The sequence below is a fragment of the Canis aureus genome, chromosome 15 (assembly GCF_053574225.1).
Source record: "Canis aureus isolate CA01 chromosome 15, VMU_Caureus_v.1.0, whole genome shotgun sequence".
NCBI classification, from domain to species: domain Eukaryota; kingdom Metazoa; phylum Chordata; class Mammalia; order Carnivora; family Canidae; genus Canis; species Canis aureus.
Window position 1 is genome coordinate 36,133,476 of NC_135625.1, and position 15,294 is coordinate 36,148,769.

Genomic DNA, 15,294 nt, shown 5'->3' on the forward strand with positions numbered 1-15,294 from the left:
TTGAAAAGATTACTTAAAAATTATTGAGAAGATTATTCAATTCTGGTGATGCCTTTGTGAAATCAATCACTGTGTATGTGTAAATATATTCCAGATCACCTTTTTTACCACTGATTTAGAGGTGTATCTTTACACCAATACTATACTGTTTGACTGCAAAAGTTTTATTGTCACCCTAAAATCAAGTAACAATTAAAAACTCTTGGGTTCCTAGGTAGCAGCATCTGCCTTCAGCTAAGGTCATGATCCCAGGGTCCTGAATTGAACACGGCTTCCCTCACACATCAAGCTCCCTGCTCACTAGGGACTCCTGCTTCACCCTCTCCCTCCATCCCCTCCCCCCAAACTTGTGCTCACTCTCTCTCAAGTAAATAAATAAAATCTTTAAAAATAAAAATAAAAAAAACCCAAAAACCCTGTAAATTCCTTTTCAAATTGTTATTCTATAATCTTACTGGTTTGTCAATATTTAACAAAAATTTTTTCTGAGATTTGAATTATTATGGTTAATCTATAAATCAGTTTTGAGAAAATGAACATCTTAACAATATTGTTTTACAATTCATGAAAATGGTATTTTCTTCAATTTGTTTAGATATTCTTTAATTTCTTAGTGATAGCTTGTAGTTTTTGGTATAGGGATATGTACTGTGTAGGGATACTTTTATCAGATGTAGTCATAGGCATTTTTTTCTTTTCTTTTTTTTCTTTTTTAGTATTCTTATAAATGCCATTTAAAAATTATGTTCCTGGGGGTGCCTGGATGGCTCACTCGATTCTCTGACTCTTGATTTCAGCTCAGGTCATGATCCCAGAGTTGTGAGATCAAGCCCCATGATGAGCTCCCCATTGGGTGTGAAACCCGCTGAAGTTTCTCTCTCCCTCTCCCCCCCTCCCCACCCTTCCCCTGTCATGCTCACTCTTGCCAAAAAAAAAAAAAAAGTTTCTTGTTATTATTAATATACAAATATATTTGTGTGTGTGTATGTGTGTGTATTAGTAACATTGCTAAATTCACGTATAACTTTCAATCGATTTTTTGTATTAGATTTTCCACATAGGCAATCATGGGAAGTATGAGTAAAAACTCTTTTGTCCTTATTTTTTCTCTTTCTTTCCCTTTCTCCCTTCAAACTTTGTGATTTTATTTGTTTTGCTTGCCTTTTTGCACTGAATAGTAACTTTAATACATTATTGGATAAAAGTCGTGAGAATAAATAGCCTTATCTTGCTCCTAATCTTAGGAATTCATCTGTTTTCGACATTAAGTATGAAGTTAGCTGTAGATTCTTTTTGTATATGCTATTGATCGTGTTCAGGAGATTTCCTTCTCTTCCCAGTTGATGTGTGTGTTTGTTTTAAAGAAATGTTGAAATTTGCCAAATATTTTATAACTAATTTATTTCTTGTTTTTTAAGAATTAAAAAAGATATTAAGCTCTTCTAATTCAATTATATTCCCATTAACCATCCCATATATTGATGACATTTTGACATATGTTTAAATAATGTGCTGTATGACACACAGATATGTCTAAAATTTATATCTTTATTGTGGAATATATTTTTCTCAAATAAGACCTCTTAAATTCTGTCATTTTTTAAAACTTAATTCTAACATGTTTGGTATTAATATTAAATATTCTACTTGCTCTCATTCTGTCTGGTATATCTTTCCCACTTCCTTTTAATTCAACATTTCTTGTAAACAATATGGATTTTTTTTAAGTTTTTATTTAATGTAGGAGACGTTTTATCTTTTAACAGATGCTTTTAAAGGTTTAATATAAGAATTTATATACAAATTAGTATGTATGACATAATAGATACAATAAAAGACCTTGACATTGAAGAAAAAGAGAACACAAAACCTTTTTGAAAACAAATCGGATATATAAAAATTGGTCAAGAATTAATGCCTTAACAGAAATTCCAATTAATTCCTAAGGCAGAAATAATGCAGTCCATATTCCCCAAATATAATTCAATAAAAACAGAAGCCTAACATTTCTACACAGGTAGAACTTCAAAATTGTTCCTTTAAAAGAATTGTGAAATAAACACATAGTCTAAACAGAAATCGAAAACTATTTTGATGCTAAAAAACATTAAGGGCAGCATATATCAAAAGCTGTGGTATCTGTCCAAAGTCATAGTGAGCTGAAAAATCAAAGCATAAATCAAATCAGTGCATGTATTTTAAAATAAAAATTTAAAACAAATTATGTGTACAAAACTAAGAAACTGGGGGCGGGGAGCAAAGCTAAGAGAAAGAAAAGAAATAATAGAGATAAAACTAGAAATTAAAGAAAGACAAAAATACAAAGTAGAGGCAATCAATAAAACAAAAAACTAACACTTTAAAATGATCAATAAAATGCATGAACTTGGGTGACTTTCACATATACACACACAATACAAAAAATAACAGTAGGAATGACAAAATAAGTTATATTCTAAATTTAGTGCCAATTTAAATATTGTTTATGTTAAAAATTGAGCACTTTAGTAAAAATCATTTTTTATTGATCTAAATTACTAAAGCACACTTATGGAATGGTACAAAATGTTGATAGTACATAGGGAAAATATTAGAAGTTTATCTGCCATGACAAGGCAAGGCACAAACAGGGTCAAGTATTTTATGGGTGAGGCTAATTGTACCTCAAAGGAAAAAATAATTTCCTTGTAACATGTTTTTATTTTTGTATTGGTAGAAAGGAATGGAATCTTTCTCAAAGCATTCTATGGATGTAATATAACTTTAATATCAAAAATGAACAAAATATAGTACATAAAATTCATGAACACATATGAAAATCATAAATAAACTATTACCAAATTAATTTCAAGAATGCATTAGCAGACTACTAATTATGCTCAGAAAGCGTAGGCTGGGAATGCCAATGTATCTCAGACTGTGAAATATATGCATTAATATAATTAGTGCATTAACAAATTAAAGGAGAAGAGTGAATAAACATCTCAATATGGATGAATAAAACATATGATTTATTACAATACTACAATATTACCAACTCAGAAAAAGGAAGCTCTTACTAAGCTAGTTTTGGAAATACATTTTTAAAATTTGGCTTTAGTAATTGACCAAAATCCTTAAGAAAATCCCATAAATCATAGTGAAATATCTTAAGTGCAGTAGGTTGAATAATATAACTCTTTCCAAAAAAATAATAAATCCTGCATCTTGTGCATGTATTACCTTACATGGTAAAAGTGACTTTGCAGATGTGATCACATTAAGGATCTCCAGATGGGGAGATGATTCTGGATTATGTAGGTGATGGGAGGTTAGACGGAGGCGGGAGTACAGTGATGTGGTGATGTAAGGAGCCTGTACAAAGAATGTTGGAGGGCTTGCAGAGGCAAGGAACTGGTTCTCCCTTGGTGCCTCCAGAAGAAACCAACCCTGCCAGTACTGTGATGATAGCCCTGCTTGCAAGACTCATTTAGAATCTAACCTCCAGAACTGTGCAATAATACATTTATGTTTCAAGTCACAAAGTTTGTGGTAATTTATTACAGTAGTAGCAAGAAAGCTAATACAGAAAGAATTATAGCAACCAGAAAAAGAAAAAAGTTTCTGTTACTATGTTAATACTAATATTTATTAAAGAGATTGGACCATGAAATAAAATGAAAGTAAAAGAATATGTCTCTGTGTACACAAACACACACACACACACACACGATATATGATATATAAGACAAAGACAAACTGCAAAAAAAAAAAGAAGGAAAGAAAAAAATCAACGAGAATCAATGGAAAAACTATCAGAACTAGTAGGAGTACAGGAAAGTAGCCAGATAAAAAATCAATATTGAAAAATCAATAGCTTTCTTATACACTAGCAATGGCCAATTTAAAATGTAATAGAAAAACGAGTCCCATTTAGAATAGCCACAAAGGTCATTAAATACTTATGATTAGGTGTGACAAGAAACTTGTAAAACCTATTAAAAAAACTATACAAGTTTACTGAAGGTCATAAAGCAAGCCCTGATAAAAGGGGAAAGTTGAATTATATTCCTGGTTAAAAATGGCTTAGTGTTTGAAAGAGGTAAAGTCTTTCCCAAATTGTTCTTCATATTAACATTAAACTGAAAATTAAAATATATGATGGTTTTAAATATATTGTGGAGAAATAGGCATGAAAAAATGAATATTTGAAAGAAACCAACTAAAAGTCCTACCAAATATGAAAACATATTATAGAATTATAGCAATTTAAACAGGTTGGTTATTGCAGGAAATAAAATTGGTACAGAATATAAAGTCAGAAATGTTCAGGTTTTTATGAGAATTCAACTTATCAAAAATTGGACATATAAAATAGGGTGTCAAAAGATGGAATATATTACATTGGTACTTTCACAATTGGTTATCCATTTGGAAAATTTTATTTAGCTTTCTCCATAACCTCATTAAAACCTAACTTCCTGCAGATGGGGTCAAGGGCAAAATGAAAAACAGGCCCCTAAGGCTTTTAGAAGAAAATACAGTAAGACATTAAAAATATTGGAATTGCAATGGCTTTCTCATTATAATACAAACCTAGAAGTGACAAGGGAGATAATCTGTATATTTGACTGCACATGAATTATACATTATATATTGTTAAACAGATGAAAGAAAACAAATGTACCACCTATGAAAAACAAAGCATTAATCATTAAATACATTAGAATTCCTACAAATCAGCAAGAAAAGACAATTCAGTAGAAAAATGAGCAAAGGACTTGAAGAAGCAATTGACACATCCACACATACTCATATACACAAATGTAGATGTCAACATCATTAGTATTTGGCAAACAACTAAATGAATGATAATCAGAGGCCAGCAAGGAGCTACAGTTAGAGCCTACTGCATAACAGACTACCCTAAAACTTAGCAATTTAAAACAACATTTATTACTTTATACTTTGTGTGGTTAGAAATCTGGGAAGTGCTTGACTGTGTGTTTCCAAATTGAAGTCTCTCATTCGGTTGTAGTCAAACCATTGGCTGGGGCTGAATGATCCACTTCTAAGTTCACTTGTGGTGAATGTAGGTCCTTCGGTTCCTTGCAAGTTGTTGGACTGAGGGTCTCTTCCCCTTGCCATGACACATGGGTCTTTCCAAAGGGCAACATGGCATCTTGATTCCCCCAGACTGGAAGGGAAGGAGAGACTAATATGAAAGTCACAGTCTTTTTATAATGTCCCATCACTAAGATACTTTGTTAAAAGTGAATCAGAAAGTTCAGTCTGGAAATAAGGGGAAAGAATCATGTCAGTGTGTGAATATCAGGATATAGGTTCTCATAATCTTAGTTGGAAAATAGGCTAGTGGAATTATTTCAGAGAGCAGTGTGGTGTTATCTACTGAAGCTCCAAAGGCAAAAACACTGAACCCCAAATCCTGAAATCCCTCTTTAAAAATCTATTCTTTTTACCTTTTTATATTTATTTATTTTTATTTTAATATTATCTTTTTTTGCTTCAAGTTTTTATTTCAACTCTACTTAGTTAATATATAGTGTAATATTGGTTTCCAAAGTATAATTTAGGGATTCATCACTTACATACAATATCTGGTGCTCATCCCAACAAGTCTGCTCCTTAATATCACCCATTTAACCCTTCCTCCACCCACCTCCCCTCTAGCAATCCTTGGTTCTCTCTAGTTAATAGTCTCTTACACTTTGCCTCCCTTTTTGCCTCTCTTCCCCTATGTTCATATGATTTGTTTCTTAAATTCCACATATGAGTGAAATCCTAAGGTATTTATCTTTCTCAGACTTATTTCACTTAGCAAAATACATTTTAGCTCCATCCACATTGTTGCACATGGCAAGAGTTCATTCTTTTTGATGACTAATATTCAATTGTGCATATATCTATCACATCTTCTGTATACAGTCATCAGTCAATGTGTATTTGGGCTCTTTCCATAATTTGGCTATTGTTGATAATGCTACTATAAATATCAGAATGCATTTGTCCCTTTGAATCAGTATATTTTTATCCTTTGGGGAACTACCTAGCAGTGCAATTATTGGATCATAGAGTAGTTCTATTTTTAATATAAATCTATTCTATAGATCTATTTACAAATGTTTGAAAATAACATGCATAAGAATGTTCATTGAATAAAATACATTAGTGAAAATGAGAAACAGCCTAAATTTTCAATTATGCGTAAACAAATTATGGTATCTGTGGAGTTTGGTGCAAATTAGAATGAGGTAGAGTTATGTACTGGCAAGGAAAGTCTTTAAGCCATATTGTAAAGTGATAAAAAATAAGTTACAGAACCATGTGTTGACTCCCGTGGAATCTCATTATGTAAATTATAAATAAAGGCAAAATTAAAAATAAATTTAAAAATAAAAATGAGTTTTTGCATGCGCGTATTCAGAAATGGAATATTTTGCTTTATAAGCTCATAAGTTTGAAATTTTTTTAAAGACAAAGTGTATCAGTTAAATAACTTTTAAAAATTACCTACTCCTGTAAGTACTCTTTTATTTTAAAAACAATGATATAACTGATAACACTTTTAGTTTAATTGGATCCTAAAAACTTGGCATGCCTTTGCATCAAATAAACATTATGCAAACCATAGATATTTTTCTTTTATTGACTAGATATCAGTTACAAATCATAGAATCTGAGATTATGTCTCATATCTACTGTAAGCTTAAATTCAAGTACTGGAAAAAATATGTTGCAGACAGTTGTAGATATTATCAGGTCAAGTCATGTTTTTATGACAATCTCTGTAGGAAGATAAGCTGATGGAAGATTAAACATGGAAGAGCAGCTCAATGGATTTTTCTTCTGATTAAAAAACAACAAAAACAAAACAAAGAAGGAAGCCAGCCAAGTTGAAGTTTTTAGTATGGCAGCAGTTATATACTCCCTCTTCTCTTGACTATTACATTTACTATTTGGATTTCTGTTTTGTGATAATATTCCAAATTAAATAACTTTATTCAAATATAAACCCGAATCCCACAAATTGTAGGTATATAGTATGATGCAGTTTCACAAAAGTGAACACATACTGTGACTTTGAATCAAAAGAGATTGAACATTACCAGTATTGAAGAGAGCCCGTCATGCACCCTGTCAGTCACTACTAACCACATCATTCCACTGGAAAGTACAATCCTGATTTCTAACATACTACAGTTAAGATTTATATGGATGGAGCCATTCTAAATGCATTGCATTGCCTGTCTTCTTTTTCTCATTATTTTGTTTGTGAGATTCCCTCCTGTTGTATACAGCAACAGTTTATCCATGCTATTACAGTGAATGGACAAGTTAGTTTTTTTTTTTTTTTTCAATTTGTTGGCATTCACAATGATGCCATGATCATTTTTGATCTTGTCTTTTGGTCTTGTATATATATATATATATATATACACACACATATATATATACACATATATATACACATATATATATATACATTTTTGTTGAGTACATAGGTAAATAGAGTATGCATATGTTGTACTAGTAGATATTTCCAAATAATTTCTAAAGTGATTCACTAAATTACACTCACATCACTGCTGAGGTTCCAAATGCTTCACATCCTCTCAACACTTTTTACCGGAAGTTTGTTTTTATTTGTTTTTAAGCTTTTCTATGGAGTACTAAATGTATTTTAATTGGTTTTTATTTACATTTCCTGGATCATCAATGGAATTGAACATCTTTTAACAGTTATTGACTTTTAACAGTTATTTTAGTGTTTTGAAGGGCTTGATCAGGTCTTTTGACTTTTTTTTTCCTATTTTTGTGATATATATCCCTCATATTGATTTGTAGGAGTTCTTTATGTATATTGTCCATGAATTCTTTGTCAGACTAATATTACAAACATCTTCTTCCACTATGTTAGGAGGCCAAGGTTAGAAGGTGATTATTTGCTATTTTCAAGGATAATCCTAAGCTCAAGTATATGTTCTGCTTGTATGTCTTCATCCTCTTGTAATAAATGTTAAATAAGCCCAACCCATCTGTACTCATTAAGATAAATTTATTTTTGTTTCCCCACTATATATTTAAATCCACTAATTAAGGCTGCTTTTATTCCTACCCTCAGTCTCTGAAGCAAGATAGATCAAGTCCCTGTGACTTTTTTGATTCCTCTTGGTTAAAATCTTAAAAACACATTCAAAAGCAGCTATTATTATTAGCTAATTAATTTTTCCAATCTTAAAGTCAACTTAGACTCTGAACTTCATCTTATATTCTATCTTCCCTCTTTATCTGGGTCCTTCCTTTGGGTAGCTGTGAGTATGCTGTGTGTTTTTACCCACAGCTTTTCCATATAATGTTGCTCCTTCTTCACCCTGTGATTGTAGTATAGGACTCTATCAGGGTCAGAGTCCAGGAAAGAAGAGAGGTAAATAGGATAAGAATTTTTTTTCATGCCGTGCAATATGGTTGGGGGCTTTAGTTTTCTGGGTCTGTCAGGAATGTAGCATTGACTCTCCCCTGGATCCTTCCATAGGTTTTCAGATGCTCTTATTAGACCAAATTCATTATCCTTAGACTTGGCACTGCACTTTTCCCACCTGGATGCTACTATCTCAGCCCTGTTTGTTTTTTGATAATTCTTTCTGTGCAGATGCTCTTAGAGTACCATGCTTTAGATAAATAGCTACAATCTCTTATCTTTACTAAGGTTCACTGTAACCTACTCCCAAACCTAGAGGATGCATGGCAGCTTCTGTGAGTAGTCTTGGTGAAGTTCTCTCTTGACTTCAGGTGAAAATAGAAGCACTATTCCTTCCTCCTACCTTCCCCATTGGATTGAGGAGGCTTCATTGTCAACACAGTTTTGCCCAAATCCTTCTTATGAATTTTTGACATTTCTAGCACCTTTTGTTTTTTAAATTTTTAAAAATATTTTATTTATTTATTTATTTATTTATTTATTTATTTATTTATTTGAGAGACAGAGGGAGAGAGCAAGCATGAGCAGGGGTAAGGGCAGAGGGAGAAGCAGACTCCCTGCTGAGCAGGGAGACCAATGCAGGGCCCCATCCCAAAACCCTGGGATCATGACCTGAGCTGAGGGCAGAAGTTCAACCAACTGAGCCACTCAGGCACCTCTCTAACATCTTTTTATTCACTAGATATTCATGAGTTACCATATTGATTTTGGGAATCCATTTTGAGATTTTTGCTTTATAGATTCTTTCACAGTATGCTTAAGTATCAATCATCATTTATATCATGGCTCCTAAGTTGAAACTAGCAAATAATATCTTATTCTTTCACTCATTTATTTATTCACTTATTCATTCATTTATGTATGCATACGTTCAACAAATATTATTTACTATGTGCTAAGCTCTACTTTTGACTCTGTGGCTAGAGTAAAGAAAAGAGAAATATTGGAATTCTTGCCTTTCTTCTAGAGTGAGGAGACACACAATAAGATTACATATAAGTTAAGGGCACTTGGGTGGCTCAGTGGTTGAGGCATCTGCTTTTGGCTCAGGTCATGATCCCAGGGTCTTAGGATTGAGTCCCAGATCAGGCTCCCCGCAGGGACCCTGCTTCTACCTCTGCCTATGTCTCTGCATCTCTCATGAATAAATAAATAAAATCTTTAAAATAATAATTACATGTAAATTATATTATACATTTGAACATGGCAAGTAAATGCAGAGAACTAAAGCAGAGAAGAAAAATAAAAGGGGGGTGGGGATATAGAGATAAGTATAAATGCAGTGGTCAAGGAAGGTCTCACTGAAGCAAATAATCTGAGGGAAGATTTCTATGCAGAGAGTGTTCCAGACAGATGAACAGAGGTGGAAGCATGCTTGGCTTGTGTGAGGGACATATGGTAGCCAGTGGATGGAATAGCATGTCAGAAAGCATAGAATCACTGGAGGTCTAGAGTGCAAGAGAGTTGACTGCTGTACTTACCCTCCATCCCACTGCCCTTGAGGAACAAAGGAAAGCTTTTGAAGGATTAGAAGAGAGGAGTGACTGTTGACTCAAAGTTTCTAAATGATCATTCTGCTTTTATATAGACCTAGACTGTAAGGAAGATGAATATAGAAGCAAAGAGACTAGTTAGAAAGCTACTGCAATATTCCAGGCAAGAGGTGATGGTGGATTGGGTTAGGGAATAGCAGCTGAAGTAGTAAAATAGGTCAGGTTAAAGATATATTTTGAAAGTTGGTATGAGAGAATTTGCTGACAGATTTTATGTGGGATATGAGAGAAAGAGAGAAGGTAAAGGTAATGTTAAGATTTTTTGGAAAAAAAAAGAAAGATTTTTGATACAAGCAACTGGAAGAGTTAATTATAATTAATGGATGTAAGGGGAGGGATAGATTGGCAGAGGCTGGGAGAAGCTAGTGAACAAGGCCAACGGTTCATTTTCATTTCTTCACATGTTTAAATTAGCCTACATAGATATCTTATTGAAGGTGTTGAGCAGGCTGTTAGATACATGAATCTGGAGTTCAGAAGTTTAGTGGAGAGGTCTATACTCAAGATATTAATTAGAGAGTCATCAGAGTATTCATGACAGAATTGGATCATCCAGGAAGGGAATATAAATAGAGAAGAGAAGAGATTTATTTAGAGACTGAGTCAAAGTTACACAGAAGACTAGAACCATGAGAAGGAGCCAGCAAACTGACTATATAGGAGTGACTAACAAATAAGAGGAAAACAAGAAGAATTTAGTCCAGGAAGCCAACAGAATGTGTTTAAGGATGAGGCGATGAGCACTTGGGTCAAATGTGCTGGTTGGTGTAATAAGATCAGAACTGAATTTTGATCATTGAATTTAACAGCGTAGAGGTCACTGACGACCTTGAAGAGGGGACTTTTAGTGAAGTGATGAAAAGCCTGTTTGGATTAAATAAAAGAGAAAATGGGGCAAATTAAAAATTTCAGTTATAGACAATTCAACACAAGTTTTGCTATAAATTAAAAAAAATAGGATAATAGAGAAAGGGAACTGGAGTCAAGAGTGGATTTTTAGAAAGCCTGAGTTTGTATCTTGATCCAATCATCTAATAAAGAGAGAAATGCTGATCCAGGCAAGTTGTGCTGGAGCCATGTCTTTGTGAGGAAGAGATAGGATGTAAGTCAATGCTTAAAAGGCAAATTTGCTAGAACCACCATGGGAAAAGAGCAGTTCAAGAAACTGAGCCTAGGTTATGGGAAGATGCATCTACATGGATATTGAAATGTGCTGGATATGATATAGGCGCAGTGTTGGAGTGTGTTCCCTCAGCCTGACCTAAAACGATGAGGGTGGATGAGATGAATCATGGGTTGGCAGATGGCTAAAGCAAGGAAAGAATATGAATAGTATGGTTAAAGGATTGGAGCTCAGGTTTCACTAATTCAGAGGCCTTTGAGCAGGATTTTAGAGCAAGAATATGAAAGGGAAATGTAGAGAAGAATTTGGGAATGCAGTTTCTCCTCTTGAGGAATCATGAATTCTAGAGGGCACAGTTGAACAGGGTTCCAGAGTGGGGGAGAGATTGGTGAACAGGAAAGAGTATAGGATGTCATAGGAGGATAAGAGCATAGAGATGACTGGGGGGCACCTAGGATTCCTAGGCCTCTGATGGTCCCTGGCCTAAAACACAATAAGGAGCATAATGAGATCAGTCATAGTGACTCAAAGCTGATGGGTAAGCTGTGACTTTGAGTGTTGGGTGGGAATGTGGGGATTCCTCCCTCTTCTTAAAGTAGGCTTAAGGGCTCATGCATAAGTCTCACTCTGAGCTCAAAACTTCTTTATGACCCTTACTAATAGAGGGTAGGAGTCTATTTCTAGTTCTCATTCTCATACAGATTTTTAAAAACATTATATTGACTTGCAATTAGCTGTTTGTAGAGTGTATGTGCTAAAAACAAAACAGATCATTTTGGCTTTGGTTCAATGTCATTGTTTTGGTCATTTGATCAGTTTAATAATATGACCATATAATCTCTCTTTGCTTTGTAACTCTGTTAAATGGAGAGGAATAATTAGATGAAGTTTAACATAAGACATAGACTTAGCTCATTTTTAGGGGTGCTGTGAAATATGGAGGAAGGATTTTTCAAAAACAATTGTGTCATTTATTCTGATTAATATAGGGACCAATAAAGGAAAATGTATAGTTTTGGCCCGAGGCAAGGGGAACTCCAAAGGAGAGGTGTAAAGAAGAGGTGATATAGAGATTATTTAGTTCCAGAAGCTCTTCTGACAATATTTCTTAAGATCTTTATCAATTGGAGTCCAATTTTTTATTTTAAAAATAAGTCCTCTTCTATAGCATTGGCTTAGATTTGAGGCTGGGGGAAACTCAGCCTTATCTTGTGCATTCTGTTAGCATTTTCCTGTAGCATTTGCTTTCAGACCTCAGAACTGATGCCCAAATGGACAGTTCTGACAGGTGGCTCCTCAGAGAGTCCTCTTCCCTGTGCTTCTCATTCAGTAGAAGTGATAGCCTGAGATGGGATAGAAGAACCTGGCAAACAAGAGATAGATTAAACTCACTAGGTGTCAATAATAGATTATGTCAGAGTCACGAAGAGAGTTGGGGAAAATAATTTGAGAAGATATACCAGGGATGAACGTGAGCAATCAGTTTTGTTGGTCTGTTTCTTCAGTGTGAAATTTCCCATCAGGCGTCAGAGAACCGATATTCTTAGACTTATTAGTTATTCTCAGTTATTAAGGAATTAAATTCTGATAAGGTAATAAGGTCTGATTGGCATTTGCCTCCTCTGATTTCTTCCTCAGCCTGTTCAGATCATACACGAGTGCACACACACACACCCCTACCTTTCTTATTTTTTATTTCCTGGATTTCAATCACTGCCAACAGCAGTACAGTCTGATTTATATGTGCTGTAACTGCCTACTTCTTATTAATTTATTCAAGAAATATTTATGGAGTATCTTTTATGCCCAGGTACTATTCTAGGCACTGGTGATTTAGCAGTTAAACAGGATGGTTAAAGTCCCTGATCTTATAGAGGCATCTATTCTAGTGAGTGTGTTGACGAGAGGGGAGTAGAAACAATAAATATATAAGTAAATAATATGCAGACTTGGCATATTAATAACAGGAAATCCAAATTTTAATATTTCTGCCTATGAATCACATAGAATCATGCACCTGTGCTTGAAATATATGGGATCACACAACGAGGAAGAACCGTAAAGACATGCGACTTAAAATATTGCTCTCACTTCATTAGAAGGAAATTTGAGACGGAGGTGGTGATCATAAATTGTATAAAGTCAAACTGAAATAGGGAACTTAGCAATTACTATTAAGCCAAATCAATATTTAATTTCAATTTAAAGAGTATTTTACTCCCCACTAACAACTGAAAACTTGGCCAAACCCTTCCAATTACCCAACTACCTAAACCATGTGAAAACTCAAATCCTACGGACCAACATTGTTTCCTTTTAGCCTAATTTTTGGTTATTCTGTGATGACCATATTCCTGCCTTCATGCTTTTAAAGACCTCACTCTCTTTGTTCCACTTTTTAATTCTACTGGTTGGACACAGGTCAAATCTAAATTCCATGCCTGCTGTCTTTTACAGCCAAAAAATGTACAGAAATCTGAAGGTTTCTCAGATTAGGAATAGGTTTGGGGTACACTGACTTCTAGTCAGAGCCCATTGCAATGTGGAAGGATGTTTTAGGATCAGACCATGGAGTCTAAACCAAGAGCCTCTTGTACTGTACCTTTTCTTTCAGCAGTTACCTCTAAACTACTCACATCTGAGATTATAGAGGGCAGCTGATTTCAAGAAATCACTGCTCCTGTCAACTAATTCTGTCCTCACCCTAACCCACTTCAGGGGAATGAAATGTGTTTGTCTATTTCTGACCCGGACAGGCTTCCTCTCAAGTCCTCTCAGCATTTTCAGCTTCTTTATTCAAATATTTGCCAGACAAAAGAATTTTCCTCTTAGAATTTTATCATTTCTCTGGTCAAAGCATCAAGGCAAAATTAGGACTATCACCCATTCTCCACAGCACTGACTCTCCACTTATTACAAGAATTACAGTTTCCCGAATCAGTTTGTTTGTTTGTTTGTTTAAAGTGACTGGAAGTTCAGTCATAATAGCTAAGCTTTCTTTGGGGTATCTTATTTGCATATACAGATGGATTGACATTAAAAAAGGAGAAGGTCAAGTTCAGAGAACTTGTACTATATTCATGTGGAGCCATGTACCAATATTTCCAGAAAATTTTATATTTCCTCTAACATTTTTAGAATTGGGGTATTTCTCTGACTTTCTTAATAGTTGTAATTCATTTTATCATATCCAAAGTAAAGATACAGGATATATATGGAGGATCACAGCACCTAAATACATCTAGAAAAAACAGAACACACAAACACACCCCCACTGGTGTGGTTAAGATCTCAGAAGAGCATCACTAGTATCCTCTATTATTTTTATACATTGCTTGAAAAATAAATCATAAGAAAAACTGGAGTATTATTGAATGAATGCTAGATGAAGATTTCCCATATATTCCTAAAAAGACTAAAAAACATTTTTGTTTTCAGATGAAGTCTCAAATCTCCTTCATTTCCTTAAGAAAAAATATGCCATTTGCCAAATACCAATGTACACACACTTAGGCAGACTTATTTCCTTTTTAGTTCTACCAAACACATAAGATTTCATATAAGGAATACTGAAATTAAAAAGGTGTAAGGGAAAGTAGAAGATGAAGAAGGGAAACAAACTAACAAATCAAGGGAAGTGAAGTAGAGTAGGGATTAAGCTCATCGTGAATTATCCCCCAGAGTCCTCCCCACCATGGGGGAAACACAACTTCGGCTACATGCTTTCTTACAATCCTGCACAGAGAGAACCCAATTCGCTTATAATACGGTTTTACAATGGGTAACTAAAAGCAGAGGAGGAGAATGACAATTATTAATACTTACGGGAGAAATATTTTTTCTGAGAGTCATTGTAAGTCAGATGATGTGTAATTTTGCCAAAGACCTCCCTCTTAGCATCGTTAGAGTAGATGCGGAAATGGACCAGCTAGATGGTTCTTTTAAAGGTTAGCAATGCAGATCAAGGCTATCACTTCCCTGTGCCGCTCTGTAGGGGCCCAGAGTTGGGGTTCCAGGAAGGACTGTCCTCAAATGTTGATGAGCATTAGAAACAACCAAGTAACTCATCATGTGCACCTACCAAGGCTCTACCAGCCTAGGAGATTCTTACTTAAGGAATTCTTACTTGACATTCTTAC

At 34.4% G+C, this 15,294-nt stretch overlaps 1 long non-coding RNA gene across 1 annotated transcript; it reads right to left on the reverse strand.

The window, feature by feature from the left end:
• Positions 1-4,912: 4,912 nt before the first annotated feature.
• Positions 4,913-15,294, reverse strand: LOC144284520 (uncharacterized). Its single transcript, XR_013352950.1, has 2 exons — positions 14,981-15,294; positions 4,913-5,176 (listed from the first exon to the last, which is right to left on the reverse strand). It is a non-coding gene; the product is annotated as an uncharacterized LOC144284520 (long non-coding RNA).